Source organism: Bos taurus, chromosome 6, assembly GCF_002263795.3.
Source record: "Bos taurus isolate L1 Dominette 01449 registration number 42190680 breed Hereford chromosome 6, ARS-UCD2.0, whole genome shotgun sequence".
NCBI lineage: Eukaryota > Metazoa > Chordata > Mammalia > Artiodactyla > Bovidae > Bos > Bos taurus.
In genome coordinates this window covers 77,657,720-77,673,579 of record NC_037333.1, presented here as the reverse complement: position 1 = coordinate 77,673,579, position 15,860 = coordinate 77,657,720, and positions in this window count along the sequence as shown.

Genomic DNA, 15,860 nt, shown 5'->3' with positions numbered 1-15,860 from the left:
ACCTAATTAAAATTAAAAGCTTCTGCACAACAAAGGAAACTATAAACAAGGTGAAAAGACAGCCTTCAGAATGGGAGAAAATAATAGCAAATGAAGCAACTGACAAACAACTAATCTCAAAAATATACAAGCAACTCCTGCAGCTCAATTCCAGAAAAATAAACGACCCAATCAAAAAATGGGCCAAAGAACTAAGTAGACATTTCTCCAAAGAAGACATACAGATGGCTAACAAATACATCAAAAGATGCTCAACATCACTCATTATCAGAGAAATGCAAATCAAAACCACAATGAAGTACCATTTCACGCCAGTCAGAATGGCTGTGATCCAAAAGTCTACAAGCAATAAATGCTGGAGAGGGTGTGGAGAAAAGGGAACCCTCTTAGACTGTTGGTGGGAATGCAAACTAGTATAGCCACTATGGAGAACAGTGTGGAGATTCCTTAAAAACCTGGAAATAGAACTGCCTTATGACCCAGCAATCCAACTGCTGGGCATACACACCGAGGAAACCAGAATTGAAAGAGACATGTGTACCCCAATGTTCATTGCAGCACTGCTTATAATAGCCAAGACATGGAAGCAACCTAGGTGTCCATCAGCAGATGAATGGATAAGAAAGCTGTGGTACATATACACAATGGAGTATTAGCCATTAAAAAGAATACATTTGAATCAGTTCTAATGAGGTGGATGAAACTGGAACCTATTATACAGAGTGAAGTAAGCCAGAAAGAAAAACACCAATACAGTATACTAACGCATATATATGGAATTTAGAAAGATGGTAACAATAACCCTGTATGCGAGACAGCAAAAGAGACACAGATGTATAGAACAGTCTTTTGGACTCTGTGGGAGAGGGAGAGGGGAGGATGATTTGGGAGAATGGCATTGAAACATGTATAATATCATGTAAGAAATGAATCGCCAGTCCAGGTTCAATGCAGGATACAGGATGCTTGGGGCTAGTGCACTGGGATGACCCAGAGGGATGGTAAGGGAACGGAGGTGGGAGGGGGGTTCAGGATGGGGAGCACGTTTACACCCGTGGTAGATTCATGTTGATGTATGGCAAAACCAATACAATATTGTAAAGTAATTAGCCTCCAATTAAAATAAATGAATTTAAATAAAAAAAAAAAAGAAAATACTGATGCTTATAAAAGACATCTGTGGTTGTCTTCATTTAATTTGGAAGTGTGACCATTTGCAGAAAAGGAAAGCATTCACCTGGCTGTCAGTTGGCAGTAATCTGTTTGAGAACCTATCACATCAATCCTTCAGTCACTTATAAATACTTATGTGTTAAGCTCTAACGATCTTCACTATTTTTCCTTGTAATCATTTGTTAAAACTAGTTTCTTCACCTACTAGTACACTTAATTATACTTTTCCTGTTTATTCCTCTTAAGTTCAAGTAACAGAGTTACTTGTATGTGTGCAGAGACATTCAGAAATGTCCCTCTAAGCAATACTTTTATCCCAAAGTGATTTTACCAACCAATTGTTTGTCATTTGCAAGTGATTGCATCATATGATGCATGTCCTGTGTTACTAGGACAGAGTTTTACCTTACTGATATCTTTGGGTAAAATGGCATGGCTTTATCAAGAGGAAAAAAAACACATACCTGATCATCACACCCCCTATTAAGATACTGTAGTATTGGTTAAATAGCCATTTCCTGATGTGTTTGCTATTATGACTCTTGCTAAACTTTTTCTAGTGCTCATTTTTAACTGAGTAGTCAAATGTTGATATAAACAGCTTTCATGCATGAGACAAGAAAGATTTGTGTTGCTATCAAGTTTTAATTGAACTTCACTATCTTTTGACTAAATAGTACATTGCCATTTTCACAATGGACTTCCCTAGTAGCTCAGACAGTAAAGTGTCTGCCTACAATGTGGGAGACCTGGGTTTGATCCCTGGGTTGGGAAGATCCCCTGGAAAAGGAATTGGCAACCCATTCCAGTACTCTTGCTTGGAAAATCCCATGGACGGAGGAGCCTGGTAGGCTACAGTCCACAGGGTCGAAAAAGTTGGACATGACTGAGTGACTTCACTTCACTTCACTTCATTTTCATGATGATTACAACTTTGAAAGGAAACTCCTCTGATAACTGTAGGCTAGTAATGAGAAATCATGCTGTGCTGGAGCTAAATGATAGCTGAGATTTTCCTACAATAATATATATATATATTCCATGAAGAGATTAGAGTTAAATTGAATAGTCCTGTTTTAAGCAGTCTAAAATAAGACCATCCTGCAAAGCTGTAGTTTAATGTTGAAGTGTAAAGCCCTACCACTTGAGAGAGTCAATTCCTAGGAAGAACCTCAGGTTCTTATCAAGAACTGGGGGTCCCCAAGGAGAGAGGGGTCTGAAATTATCAAGGAAGAAGAAAGGACAAACGTTTTTTTCCCCTCTACATTACTTAGGATTATATAACAATAATATATCCTGCTTGAGGACAGTTTCTGGAAAAAACCTTCTGGCTAATCCTGTAATCTTAAAATGTAAATTATGGGAGTGGGTCTAGTAAGGTCTTTACAACCTCCAGACATTCTTTTGATTCACAGTAATAACTAATTAAAAGGTATGTAACTCCATTGCTAACACTAGCAAGGGGACATTCTTTCTGCCCCCTTCTGATGTCTATGTCAGAAGCTTTCTCTATCTCTTTTATATTTTAATAAAACTTTATTGCACAAAAACTCTGAGCAATCAAGCCTCATCTCTGGGACCGGATTGAATTCTTCTCTTCTGGAGGCCAAGAATCTCAGCATCTTTTGTGGTTCAGCAAAAACCTTTCACACTCTTTCCTTATTTTTCTTAAAAAAAAAAAAAAAATGGCATTATTATCTTTTCCCACTCTTCTCAAAAAAAGGAAATAAATAATAATTTTAATTGATTCACTGCTGTATCAGTTCGGAGTTATGTTTAGTTGCATGTGAGAGAAAAATCTAAGTAACGATAACTAAAAAAGATAGAGATTTAGTTTTGCTCAGGTGAAAGAAGTCTGAAAGTAGACAGTTCAGGGTCCTACAGAAGCAGCATATTCAGCAGGGATTCATGCTCCTTTAATCTCTTGCTCTGCCATCTTTAACATATAGCTGTCTTTTAAAGATTGCCTAAGTGAAAGAGGAGAGTGAAAATGCTGGCTTAAAACTCAACATTCAGAGAACTAAGATCATGGCATCCAGTCCCATCACTTCATGGCAAAGAGATGGAGAAACAATGGAAACAGTAACAGAGTTTATTTTCTTGGGCTTCAAAATCACTGCAGATGGTGACTGCAGCTATGAAATTAAAATACGCTTGCTCCTTGGAAGAAAAGTTATGACCAACCTAGACAGCATATGAAAAAGCAGAAACATTACTTTGCCGACAAAGGTCTGTCTAGTCAAAGCTATGTTTTCTTCAGTATGGATGTGACAGTTGGACCATAAAGAAAGTCGAGCACCAAAGAATTGATGCTTTTGAAATGTGGTGTTGGAGAAGACTCTTGAGAGTCCCTAGGACTGCAAGGAGATCAAATCAGTCAATCCTAAAGGAAATCGGTCCTGAGTATTCATTGGAAAGACTGATGCTGAAGCTGAAACTCCAGTACTTTGGCCACCTGATGAAGAACTGAGTCATTGGAAAAGACCTTGATGATTGAAAGATTGAAGGCAGGAGGAGAAGGGGTTGACAGAAGATGAGTTGGTTGGATGGCGTCACCAATTCGATGGATGTGAGTTTGAGCAAATTCTGGGAGTTGGTGATGGACAGGGAAGCCTGGCGTGCTGTAGTCCATGGGGTCGCAGAGTCAGGCACGACTGAGTGACTGAAATGAACTGAATGGTCCAAGATGACTGCTAAAGTTCCTACCATCATAGGAGGGAAGAGAAGGAATGATGAAAGACACAATGCCTAGCCGAGGCAATCACTTTAACAGAGACTTCTTGGAAGCAATATCAATAATTTTTATCAATATCTCATTAAACACCTTCAGCCACAAGAAAGGGTGAGTAATATTGACTTGTACCTCAGCAAACTGCAATGGTAATATAATATCAGGATTTTATTAGTAATAGTAATAATAGTTTAGTACTTACATATACTGTGTGTGTGTCAGGCACAGATATGCATCACATATTCTAAGTGCTTTCATAGATTAACATCTTTCATTCTTATAAAAATTCTCTGGGAGAGGTAAAATTATTACCCATGTTTTGTGGATAAGGAAACTGAGGCACTGAAGGACTGAGTAACTTACCTAAATCATAAACAGTCTAAGATTTGAAGCTTGATTTCTTGTTTCAGAATGTGTACCCCTAACTACTAATGCTGGAGTTGGCATTAAATAAAGATTTTTCTTTAAAAAGAGCCAGATACTTAATATTTTAGTCTTGCCAGCTGTAAGGGGTCTGTACAATTATTCAACTCTACATTTGTAACCAGAAGCAGCAATAAAAGACACAAATTGAATGCATGTGCCTGTGTTCCAGTAATAGCTTCAGTTATTTTAGTTTATCCCTGACAAATATCCATCTCACTTCTTTTAAGAGGGACAAGGATGACTGGGTAGGTAACATGCAGTTGCTTATTTACCAAAGACTAAGTCTGTTCTGTTACTCCTCTTAGGTATCTTTGTACAAAACAGAGTAGGCTTGAGATCTTGCTGATCCAGAAATAGGTTTAGAATCATGGACTTAGTAATCACTACCATTCTTTCTACTTTAATTTCCTTCTTTTCTATCCCATCATAACCCTGAATATTATTTTCTTAATATTTAGTTCCAAATAGGAAAAGGAGTACGTCAAGGGTATATATTGTCACCCTGCTTATTTAACTTCTATGCAGAGTACATCATGAGAAACGCTGGGCTGGAAGAAGCACAAGCTGGAATCAAGATTGCGGGAGAAATATCAATAACCTCAGATATGCAGATGACATCACCCTTATGGCAGAAAGTGAAGAGGAACTAAAAAGCCTCTTGATGAAAGTGAATGAGAAGAGTGAAAAAGTTGGCTTAAAGCTCAACATTCAGAAAACTAAGATCATGGCATCTGGTCCCATCACTTCATGGCAAATAGATGGGGGAACAGTGGAAACAGTGTCAGAGTTTATTTTTTGGGCTCCAAAATAACTAAAGATGGTGATTGCTGCCATAAAATTAAAAGACACTTAGTCCTTGGAAGGAAAGTTATGACCAAACTAGATAGCATATTGAAAAGCAGAGACATTATTTTGCCAACAAAAGTCCATCTCGTCAAGGCTGTGGTTTTTCCTGTGGTCATGTATGGATGCGAGAGTTGGACTGTGAAGAAAGCTGAGCACCGGAGAATTGATGGTTTTGAACTTTGGTGTTGGAGAAGACTCTTGAGAGTCCCTTGGACTGCAAGGAGATCCAACCAGTCCATTCTAAAGGAGATTGGTCCTGGGTGTTCTTTGGAAGGACTGATGCTAAAGCTGAAACTCCAGTACTTTGGCCACCTCATGTGAAAAGTTGACTCGTTGGAAAAGACTGATGCTGGGAGGGATTGGGGCAAGAGGAAAAGGGGCCTACAGAGGATGAGATGGTTGGATGGCATCACAGACTTGATGGACGTGAGTTTGAGTGAACTCTGGGAGTTGGTGATGGACAGGGAGGCCTGGCGTGCTGCAATTCATGGGGTCACAAAGATCGGACACGACTGAGTGACTGAACTGAACTGAATATTTAGTTTATGCTGTTTTGGCGAAAACACAAAAATATTACAGATTTTGAAAACCTTGGGTTAAAAAATGTGTTTCAATTTGTTTAATCTGAATTTATTTGACTCACAGAAAATCCTCCTTTCCATGCCCACCCCCCACACATACATAATATCGCAAAGAACCGAAGATTATCAGAATAGTTTGGGAAACACTGACTTAAGTGTTATAGTAACTTTCTTACACTTCATTGCTGCAGAAATGTCATCATGATAGAGATTATTTTGAAGGCCTGATAATGTTTCCAAACTCTTTGAATAAGAGGTGTAAGATAAACAGTCATTTACTGGAGGATAGTAGATCATTTTTTTTCCCTCTAAGAATTACAAAAAGGAAATAGTTATTCAAAAGCTTTATCTCTAGTCCTTTGTGTCTTAGTTTTTAACATCTTAAACATTCTTTTGCCAAGCTAGGGTAGCTTTTGAGAGAAAAAAATAACCCTAGCAGGATGTATTTAAAAAGTCACTTACCTCTAAGTGACCCTCTACAATCTTCTGTTCCTCTATGTTATATTCCATCCACAAGCCTCCTTAATGTACTTCAAACTGATTGCTCTGGGGATACTGTTATATATTTGTGAAATATTAATAATTGGAAATACTTATTTGGGTAACTTGTTTCTATCTAGTAGCAGTTATGTATTTGTTAGTCCACAAACTATAATGGTGCACTGAAACTTAATATATAGTAGTAAATAAATATCTAATGAGATAATTAAATCTCACTAGGGACGTAATTTTGGAAGGAATGATGCTAAATCTGAAACTCCAATACTTTGGCCACCTCATGAGAAGAGTTGATTCATTGGAAAAGACTCTGATGCTGGGAGGGACTCAGGGCAGGAGGAGAAGGGGATGACAGAGGATGAGATGGCTGGATGGCATCACCGACTCAATGGACATGAGTTTGAGTGAACTCCAGGAGTTTGTGATGGATAGGGAGGCCTGGCATGCTGTGATTCATGGGGTCGCAAAGAGTCGGACACAACTGAGTGACTGAACTGAACTGAACTGAGGGACAGAATTGCTGAAGAACATTCTAAAACTCAAGAGACAGCTGAGCTTCAGCTCATTTAATCAAAAAGTTTTTATTATTTGCATAGACAGTTTGTATTTACCCTCTAAAGAATGGTCTTTACAGCATCTATTTTCCATGACAGTCACATCAGGATTTATTTGCAGCACAATATGCTTAAGTTACAATAGTCTTGAGAGTTAAAATCCTTTTCTGTATTCCCTTCTCTTGAAAGTGTTTTCAAACACTTGGAGCATGCAACTCTATAAGCCCCAAGTGTGATTTAATCCTCAGTATTTTCCCTTGTTCTTGAAGTTGATATTCCTCCAAGAAAAGTGAAAGTATGTGTTGTCTTTGTATATTGTTAGTATTTAGGTGGGGTGACAGGAAATGGTTGAACATTCTATCATCTTAAAAACTTTAGCATACTGAGATTATGCAACTGCTTTAATGTAAAGCCTGTATAGATAAAGGATGAGGTCTTTTTTAGTAATCAAGTTCCAAAATTCCAAAATCCAGGCTTTTAAATCTAGCAAACTCCCAATAGAGCATTAGCATTTAATTGATTTTTATTTTTAAATGGCAAAACTTAATCTTATCTGTAATTAAATCACTATTAGGCTTTAATTTTTTCTAATTAAAGATTTGCATCATTTGCTTATGATGGTCTCCCCTCTAGCTTGTTTGAAATTAAGTCTACTGGAAATAGTAATTTCCTCTGATGTATATCCAATTTTTTGCATCTCAGATTTGGAACACTTTAAACTATTTTTTTTTAAATTAGACCACTCAATTAGTTTTTATTTTTGTCTAGCTTTTAATATTTCTGGAAATGCTTCAAAAGAAAATTTAGTAGCACTTCTAGTTTGTTTATTCACAAAAATCTCAATAATTACTTCCACTTAAAACTGAAGAAACTAATAAAACACAACTATACAGTTATATGGATCATGAAGCAGAAGAGGTAGGACTGTAATTGTGTTTCACTTTTGACTTCTTTTGGTAGAACTGAAAATCCTATGGCATTATACAAGGGGTTGGATCTTTTCTTTAACCTAAAGAATATAGAACACCCCAGAGTATAACGCATATATATTCCTCCTTAGTGAAACTGGAAATGGCAATCCGCTCTAGTATTCTTGCCTGGAGAATCCTGTGGACAGAGGAGCCTGGAGGGCTGCTGTCCATAGGGTCGCACAGAGTTGGACATGACTGAAGTGACTTAGCAGTAGCAGCAGTGAAATTGGTGGAAAGCTGATAGGATTTGCTTTTGTTTGCTAGAATTATATATATATTGGAGTAGGAAATGGAAACTCACTCCAGTATTCTTGCCTGGAAAATCCCACTGAGCCTGGAAGGCTGCAGTCCATGGGGTCACAAAGTTGGTCATGACTGAAGCAACTTAGCGCATGCTTGCGCGCGCGCACACACACACACACACATATATTTTTTTCTCATTTTCCTCCCAATAGTTGTATGTTTGTACGTGTGTTGGAAGATAAGATCTGCATTCCATATTCAAATAAACTGCTTTTTGTGCAAGGCATACCTTGGGAAAAGTCCTGACCATTTTATCTGAAAGACTGTTTCCAACTGGTGGTAGCATGTCAGAATTGAAATGTAATTATTTTTTTGTACAGATGTATGTATTGTAGTGGGGTGTATCCCTCAGTTTTAAACCTTCATGCTGGATGAGAATAACAGCTTCTCTGGCTGTCTCTTGCTAATCCTGGATTAAACCTAATAGCATTTTCATCTCCACCTTTTTTTGAGAAAGAGTTTTTTCATCAAAACCAATTTAATTATCTTTTCAAGGACACATAAGTGTAAGAAAAAGTAGTATTTCTCTACTTGAAATTTTCAAACTTACAAAGTAAAATTTAGGAATCAACTGAGAGAAGAATAAGAAGAATGAAACATTCATTTCTGATTTTCTAATGTTTATAATTAGACTTATTAAGGAGAGGAGAGAAATTAATTGTAACTGAGGGAAATATACCACTTCTGTAATATTGATTGGATTATGGGTTTACTAGATGCTTTTGTGAGATAGAACTGAAACTAAATCAAAATAATCAGTTAAGATCAGTCAGATGTAAAGCAGGATTTAGCTGTGAAAGAGTGACATTTACAAGGCCCATGTCTCAGATGGACTGGATGAGACACAGCACTGTAAGAACTGATTCTACTCCAAGTGTGTTTTTCCAGCATCCCCCTTACATTAGCTCCTGTTAAGACTTTGTTATCCTAGAGGAGATAGGAACAGTAACCTAGGCTATTCCAATCATGGTACATAATCCCAGAGGGAAAACTGGTCCAGGGTAAGCTATGAGAACCAAGCATGGTGAATCTGAATCCTTCCTTGTGATTTTTCTAACCAAATGCTCTTTTAGATTTTCATGGCTCTGTTTGATTCAAAATCCAAAGCTGCTGCCAAACATGACTCTCTATAAAAAGAGACTGTCTAGTTGCAACAGAAAGAATAGGAAACAGTTTTTAAGCATGTATTACATGTAAGGCACTGTTCTAAAAGCATTTTATTAACTTATAATTTTACTGTATTATCTCACATATTAACAGAGGAGGGGACTGAACTATAGAGAACTTGCTCATAATCACAGGACTAGAAAATGGAGAAGCAGGCTTTTAACTCAAGCAGTGTAGGTTCAAAGTCTGGAAACTCAGCCACCATCAGATACTGCTTCTCAGTAGGGAATCAAGCTAGCACATAGGGAAAAGTAGATAAAAATAAGACACAGAACAAGTCTTTACTGTGTTCATTGTCCTCGTTCCCAATTAGGTTTGTCTTCACCCTTTTCCTCCATGATTACATGAATCAATAAATCCCATTAAATATTTTTTTATTGGTTTAGCTTAAGAAAGATTGAGTTTTGGTTCTGTTGCTTAAAAAAAAAAAAAAGATCTTTAAATTATAGAAAGAGAGGAGAAACTATATCACATGTAAGGCAGACATATTGCCATAGGAAGGGTAAACCAGGAAAACATTTTAAAAATAATATTGTATAAAATGTGCTAATCAAGAAACCCTGATTCAAGAATTAGCTCCAGCATGAATCTTATGACATTGAACACTTCCATGTCCTCTGTAGTCCTCAGTTTACTTATCTGTGAAGTAAAAGGATGGAACTAAATGATTTCAAGACTTGTCTCAGGTCTGCAATTCTGTGAATTTACCCTGTACACTGGGGACACAAATGACTTAGAGTGATGAGTAGAGAAGTCCAGAGAGATGGATGAAAATGACCTAGAAAAAAATTTTTGGTTGAGGACTAACACAAAAGTGAGTCTGGGAATATTGAAAGGAAAAGAAGGGAAACAAAAGAAAGGATTGGCTGATGAGTGAATCTTTTGACTGAGTGGGAGAAGATGCTGTTGGTAAGAAACATTAGATAAGGCAGAAATGACATTTGTGAAACACAGACCTAAGAGGGGAAAGTGAGTAAGACCACAAGTAAAGATAACAGAGAGACTGAGAATGAGATTGATAAGGAGGAAAATATTAAAGAGAAAAGAGATCTCATATTTTCTATGAGATTAGATAGAATTAGAGAAGGCAATGGCAACCCACTCCAGTACTCTTGCCTGGAAAATCCCATGGATGGAGGAGCTTGGTAGGCTGCAATCCATGGGGTCGTGAAGAGTCGGACAGGACTGAGCAACTTCACTTTTCACTTTCATGCACTGGAGAAGGAAGTGGCAACCCAGTGTTCTTGCCTGGAGAATCCCAGGGAAGGGGGAGCCTGGTGGGCTGCCATCTATGGGGTTGCGCAGAGTTGGACACGACTGAAGCGACTTAGCAGCAGCAGCAGCAGCAGATAGAATATAGCCTGAATATGAGGGAGACCAGACAGGGTTGTGGTAAAATGGAAGTAAAGACTAGATAGAGGAGAGGAGAGCTTAGGTATAGCTTTGTGAAAATAATGGGAACGGAAATCTTCTAAACATAGCTCAATAAGTAATGTAAAGCAAACATGAGAAAGAGGTGTAATGAATGATTATAAATAATTTTTCTGCTCCCCTTGTAAAATATTTTCTATCATTGCATAACTGAAATAGCTATCATCAAAAAGGAGTTAGGACTCTGGATTCTTCTAAAATATGTATCAGATATTTGTATTAACAACTTGTATATAAGAGATGAAAAGTGAAATTGAAAGTGTTAGTTGCTCAGTCATGTCCAACTCTTTGCAACCCATGGACTAGAGCCCACCAGACTCTCTCTATATACTATATGTTTATATAAATATATAAATTGCACATGAGTTGATTTATTACCCCTGTGGTTTTTTTTCCCCTTACTACAGCAGACGTAAAAAATTCACTATGGGATTCCTTCTTACTAATCTTAGATGCAGCTTTCAAAAGGTGTGTTCCAAGCAGACATTAACATTTGATCAGTTGTCACTAGAATAAAAACTATTTGACATCCTATCATTTTATCCATGAAAGTTATGTGTTAAGTAGGTTGGTAATTTAGATGTATTAATTCTAGGTATTATTGCTAACCATTGAAGGAGAACACTAGTGGCTGTGAGAACCCAGCGTAAGTGGTTATCTCTAATGAATGGTTACTGATTTTTCTCTTACCTTCCATGGGGTCCTTCCTGCTATTCCTGATTAGAGAAACGTTTAGGAATCAATATTAGTTGTTTACTAGAACTTAAAATAAAAATGTGAATTGGATGACCACCAGGTAAATATTAGCTGGGCATTATATTGAAGAAACTTAATTTACTATCTGTTATGCATTGTTAATAGTAAAAATGTATATCCTTCATTTTACAAGCAACTCATTTTTACAGTGAGTAGATTTTTGAATAGCTACATTTGTAAATAGCTGTGCAAAATACCAGGTACATATATGGTTTGGTAGTCGTCAAATTTCCAGGAAAAACTTGAAGAAACTTTTGTTCCATGAAGTTAATTCCTGGTATTTATCTTTGAATTCTGCATGATCTAAAACTAATAACAGACTTCTTTCTATATGATAATATTCATGGACTTGAAAATGGTGATAGAAACCCAGATATTCTGAACAAGAGTTTTTCATCTATGAATTAAAAAATGAAAAATATATTTAATAATCCAGTTGATTTATATTTGAACAATATATAATTTATCTTCATAAATTGAGAGAAAAACCATTTAGATGATTAATCAGACTCACATGAAGATAAGAAATTTTCTTTGTAATTTTCTGTATATCATTTCTGCTTTAAAGAGAAACTTTATAAATTTTGAGCATATTTAAACATTTTATTTGGAGAAGGAAATGGCAACCCATTCATTCCAGTGTTCTTGCCTGGAGAATCCATGGACAGAGGAGCCTGGTAAACTGCAGTCCATGGGGTCGCTAAGAGTCAGACACGACTGAGCGACTTCACTTTCACTTTTCATTTTCATGCATTGGAGAAGAAAATGGCAACCCACTCCAGCGTTCTTGCCTGGAGAATCCCAGGGACCAGGGAGCCTGGTGGGCTGCCGTCTATGGGGTCGTACAGAGTCGGACACGACTAAAGCGACTTAGCAGCAAACATTTTATTAATGTTAATACTTACCAGTATTTATTAAACTGTTAACTCTGTGATTCTCAGCTCAAGTTGCATATTAAGTCACCTGTGGGCTCTGAAGATTAATTTATACTTGGTCACCACCCAGAGATTCAGATTTAATTGCTATGGAATGAGGTGTGTGTTTGTTTTCCTTTCTTTTCCTAATATACCCTAGGTGATTCTCATTGATGACAGGGCTGAGAAATACTGAGCTATTTTATTGACCTTTATAATAACATAGGAAAATAGCAAGAGAAGTTTAATCATCCTCTTCAAAATAAGAGAACGAAATGTAGCACAATTATTGTGTTTCGTAGGGATTTGAATCAGTCTCTCTTTGTAAATGAGAAACACGATTGTTGAGTAAAATTCTTTGTCTCCAGTGTCTGTTGCCAAATGGATATTTGATGTTAGAAGATAGGAAGGTATATTTAAATAAAGGGATTCTATGACTAGGCAGAATTCTTAAGGTGTCATTCATCTTAATTGCTCTTTCTCCACCTACGGAATGGGACCAGACATTTAGGGCCAATACTTTTGTAACATTTTATGATGAGTTATAAAACCAATTAATATTGAAGGAGTCACACCTACAACATTTCATTGATGTAAAATACTCAGGAGAAATAAAAAATGCAGTTGTAACAAAAGTGTTTTGGGCAGTGTTTTACCAACTGAGTTCCATAGGTTAATAGTTTTAAATTGTTGCTCTTCAGATTCCTTCAGGATTTTAGGGCCAAATAAGTTTAGGAAACAACACAATAAATACTCCTCTTTTACTCTGCAGTACATTCTCTGAAATCTTATGATAAAAAGTTATGTTACCTTGTTTAGCCTGACATCTCCCCAAAACGTTTAAACTCAAAGACATTTTTTTTTCATCAAATGAGACTTGCTGAAAAACAGCACACACATAGAATTTATTTAGTACGAAAAATCTGTTTTAAGATTTTTTTTTTTTTGAGAATTTCATGTGTGTCAAGTACATTATATATCCCATACAAATTAGGTATTGCATTTACTTTAGAGATGAGATGCTCTATTCTTAGAAAAGTAATTTTTCAGAAGTGTACAGTCAGTGACACTTCTCTATTTCTGCCAACTGCTTAGTAAAATGGAGTTTGCATAAACTTTTAGCTCTTTAAAAAGCAGGCTTCATGTTTTTCTGAAAGTTTCCTTGAATATCTGTTTTCACTCCTTTATTTAAATAAGAAGTGAAAGTAGAAGTGTTAGTCACTCAGTCATGTCTAACTCTGTGACCCAGTGGACTGTAGACCACCAGGCTCCTCTGTCCATGGAACTGTCCAGGCAAGAACACTGGAGTGGGTTGTCATTCCCTTCTCTAGGGGATCTTCCTGACCCAGGGATCCAACCCAGGTCTCTTGCATTGCAGGCAGATTCTTCACCGTCTGAGCTACCTCTTTTCAACTAATCATTTAGTTGATGAGATTAATACAATGGACTTTGACCCCAAAAATCTCTTTTTTGAACCAAAAAAGAGATTTTGGCTCAAAACTCACTAGCTCTATGACTCTGAGGTATGAATTTCAATTTCCTTTGTGTGAAAAAATCCATTTCACCATATGATTGGAAAGATCAAATGAGGCACTGTAAAGTGTCAGGTATACACTAGCCACTCAAGAGTTCCTGATTTCTGTTTCCTTTTCAAAGTATTTTTTTTTTTTTTAATGAAAATGTATTTTCAACATTACAAAGTAGACGCATCTAAATTACATTTCCTCTAGCTGAAATTTGTACTGATGTTAAGAGTTAGTAAACCAAATAATCAGAATCCCTGACAGTACAGAATGATGATTATACAACGTCTACCTTTGCGATCTACAACATTTACTATTTATCATGCCTTTTATTCAAAAGAAGAATAGTGGTGGCTCAGATGATAAAGACTCTGCCTGCAATACAGAAGACCAGGTTCAGTTCCGGGGTTGGGAGAATTCCCTGGAGAAGGGAGTGGCTACCCACCCCAGTATTCTCGCCTGAAGCATTTCATGGTGGGCTACAGTCCACGGGGTCGCAAAGAGTCCAACACAACTGAGCAACTAACACCTTCATTTTCACAGAGCACCTAATTCTCCTTTGAGCCAAAGTTTCATTGGTGACTGATTCCCCTACTTGCCAGTTTGAGAGGAGGAAAAAGAAATTGATCAGGCAGCAGATACAGGACTGCATTTGATTATATCACATCATTGGCAAACTTTAAGAGCAAACACTAAGTTCTGAATTTAACTTTCTGTTTTCCTGGCAATAACGAATCAACTCATAGACACCTCAGATGGCAGCAGTTTTCTGAAAACATAAACAAAACAGTTTCTTGTTTTATTTTCAGCTTGTCAGAGGAGATTAAAGGGGTGGGGATAGTAAGAGTCCATGTTTCAATTATTATCTTGCAGTTGAAATACTGTTTCCAAACCAGAGTTTGGGTATTACCATATAATAACAGTGACTACATCACTTATTGTTTACTGATATTTTTTATTGAGGTTTGTAGCTTATGATTTTACATGTGATTGTACAGAAGATTTAAGGGGGAAAAAAAAGTTGGAAACGTTGTACAAGGGAAAAATCCAATAGATTGAAATCTGTTAAGTGTGTATGATAATTTTAATGCCATGTGTAAATATATGAGAATGTAAGAGACCAAAGCCTGCAATAGCTATATTCTAGTATCTAAAAAAGTGATTTTTATCAATGAGAAATGGTTCATTATTTGTTAGTTTTTAAAATAAACTATCATTTTTAAAAAGATGTATTTTGAATTAGATTTAATGCTTGGCAAGTGGGAAAACAGTATGAAAAAACTTTTTTAATTATCCTTCCATTTTCCAATATATTCACAGAAACCATTAAGGGAAATCAAGTTGACCCTCTCTACAATTCTTGACTTTGTAGTTCATAGGCAAAGATCAGTGTTAGAATATACAAATAAGACCTGTTTATAAATGAACACATTCTGATTGTCCACAGCTGCTTCAAGACATATCATCTTATATTATTTAGGATGGTAAAGGAAATCTCTATTTTCAAATGAGGCATGAAAATCAATTTTAAATGTTTTTTCCTAATCTCTTGATTCATGATGTCATTCAAAACATAAGACATGGTGACAAATTGAAATTCAAGGCATTAAAAAATGCACTAGAGGACAAGGCAGTGGTCAGCGTAAGAAGACATTCTGTTTAGTCACTGTATCCTGAGTTCCATCCCCAAAGACCTCTACCTACTACCAAAGAGTTGTTGCTATTTTGCCTTTTGAGGTCAACCAATATATTTCATTTTGAATCTGGCTCTATTTTACCTGCTTCACTTTCAGAAGAATCAGAGGAATTCTTAACATTTAAAAGCCAATTTGGGTATGGATTTTATACCTATTTCCCTGCCAATATATTGTGAAATTCTGCACTCTTGGGCCATTGAGACAAACTTAACTCCTTTAAAATTTAAAATTATCCAACATTGGGCTAACTGTAGACTTTAATAACCTTTCCCTCAGACCACAAAATGGA